Source organism: Cryptomeria japonica, chromosome 6 (assembly GCF_030272615.1).
Source record: "Cryptomeria japonica chromosome 6, Sugi_1.0, whole genome shotgun sequence".
In the NCBI taxonomy this organism is placed as follows: domain Eukaryota; kingdom Viridiplantae; phylum Streptophyta; class Pinopsida; order Cupressales; family Cupressaceae; genus Cryptomeria; species Cryptomeria japonica.
The window spans coordinates 413,579,818-413,581,967 of record NC_081410.1 but is presented as its reverse complement, the minus strand read 5'-3'; the positions used below and the strand labels follow the sequence as shown (position 1 = coordinate 413,581,967).

Here is a 2,150-nt window from a genome sequence, read left to right as displayed (position 1 = left end):
TTCATATAAAAATGAACAAATAAAACAAACATAAAAAAAACGGCAAGAAAAAACCACCTTCCTTTTCAAGGCATGAAGTAGTCCGCACAACAATCGAGACAAAACATTTTGATGGGACCGTCCACGGACGATGATGACATGGGGAAGTAGTCCGCACAACAATCGAGACAAAACATTTCGAGACAAAACATTTTGATGGGACCGTTTGAGTGGACGATGATGACATGGGGGATGGGGATGGGAAGGCATCGGCGGGCCGTTTTGTCCGCTGCATAGCCATTGCCTTAATAGAGCACCACCTATGTGCCAAAAGAACATGTGCCAAAAGAACATTGATTGACACTTGAATCTAGACAACTTCTTTTTCTGATACAAATTGGAATGACAGCTAGGAAACTAAAAATTCTAATTTGGAATTAACATTGTGTGGGGGCCGCGTCCTCTGCCACAAATTATGACATTCATTCTCCACAATGGGAGATAATAGACAGAGCCCCCTTCTCTATGTGCAATGAAGGTGCTCTCTCTAGACCAAATGCCTTCCTGATCATCGATTGACCCCGCCCAGGTAAGTATGCTTAAGCCGTACCCCTCTCCTCGTACTTGTACTCCCTCTTCTCCCTCATTGCCTCCTCCTCACGCATGTGGGATCATTATTACCATATTTATCTGTCTCCTAATCATGTAAACAAACGCTTTTGCCAGGCCTTCTTCACTATGTAAACTAATTTTCAAATAACAACACTAGTCAGCACCAAGGCAAATCCCATCGAGAGAGGACGATTAATTTGGCTCTGCTCCATTGAATCAAACAATTAAAAACAACACCAAACTTGGTTTTTAAATGATGCACACACACACACAGACACACATTAGACAAAATCATCCTGTGTGTGACTACGGATGTGGCATGTGGGTTCCGCTCGTTTGCATCACTGATGCCCTTTAGACACTTGTCCCAGATATCAGCAGAAATAGTGGTTGGGGATGTAGCTCAGATGGTAGAGCGCTCGCTTAGCATGCGAGAGGTACGGGGATCGATACCCCGCATCTCCATTTACCTAAGTCCTCAATTTTGCCTCAAAGCAATTAAGTCCTATTTTCTGAAAGCAAAATCAAACATGATTATCGAGATTGAACCCGACGTGAATCGAACACGCAACCTTCTGATCTGGAGTCAGACGCGCTACCATTGCGCCACGGATCCTGTGTGCATCGTTACCGGTAATATATATATTTGATAGCTAATCCTACGAAAGTATGAAACGTCTCGTTTTTAACAAGATCAATCTGTTATCGGATCAGAACACCAGCGATGTACGGACGGACAAACATAAACGTAAAATGTGCAAAACGAAGTAGCTAACATTTTTTAAAGTCTCCTACTACTTTGCGAAAAGGAAAAGACATGATTCCGTTGCCGGGATTTGAACCCGGGTCGTCTGGGTGAAAGCCAGATATCCTAAACTGGACTAGACGACAACGGAGATGAAGTCAGATGATTCAATCGTTAATACTTTATAAATTTACTTCTAATCTGTTCCAGCCTACCTTTTCATCAATAATCTGTCTTTAACAAAATAAGATGTCAATAAAATATGACAAACAATTTAAAAAACTGATTGTTTTATGTGAAAATCAGTTATGCATTTCATCTTTTCATCTAGGAAGTTCATACATTGTGATTAAGTTTCTTCTATATTAATAACAAATTCCATTTAATCCTTAGAGCATATAAGATACATGATTGTTTCTTTATATTCTTAATAAATTGCTATTATAAACTTCACATTCTCACATCATAATTCTTCAAACATACATTAAATGTACATCACACATAATCAATACCTAGAATCTATAGACTTAAAGTACAAAACACTCTTCACTAATTTTTATATACTTGATCTATTTATTGAACTAAGTATCATGGCTTAGAATTATAATATTATTTTAAAAATATGTCATGGCTTAGAATTATAATATTATTTTAAAAATATGTCATGACTTAAAATTATAATACGATTTTAAAAATATTTAATTAACAAACATCTTGAATAAGACTATAGATAAAATAATATCTTCACTATAGGTTAATTATGGATTCTATATAAACCCATGTATAATATAGTAAAAGTTGAGTATAGTATGAC

At 37.0% G+C, this 2,150-nt stretch overlaps 3 non-coding genes and 1 pseudogene across 3 annotated transcripts; 1 reads left to right on the top strand and 3 right to left on the bottom strand.

Annotated features, from left to right (window-relative positions):
- Window positions 1-428: 428 nt before the first annotated feature.
- On the bottom strand, window positions 429-576 carry LOC131039513 (U1 spliceosomal RNA; annotated as a pseudogene).
- A 407-nt stretch (window positions 577-983) lies between these two features.
- TRNAA-AGC (transfer RNA alanine (anticodon AGC)) lies at window positions 984-1,056 on the top strand. The gene has a single exon. It is a non-coding gene; the product is annotated as a tRNA-Ala (tRNA).
- A 79-nt stretch (window positions 1,057-1,135) lies between these two features.
- On the bottom strand, window positions 1,136-1,207 carry TRNAW-CCA (transfer RNA tryptophan (anticodon CCA)). Its single transcript has one exon. It is a non-coding gene; the product is annotated as a tRNA-Trp (tRNA).
- Window positions 1,208-1,412: 205 nt separating this feature from the next.
- Window positions 1,413-1,487, bottom strand: TRNAE-UUC (transfer RNA glutamic acid (anticodon UUC)). The gene has a single exon. It is a non-coding gene; the product is annotated as a tRNA-Glu (tRNA).
- Between the last annotated feature and the right edge of the window lie 663 nt (window positions 1,488-2,150).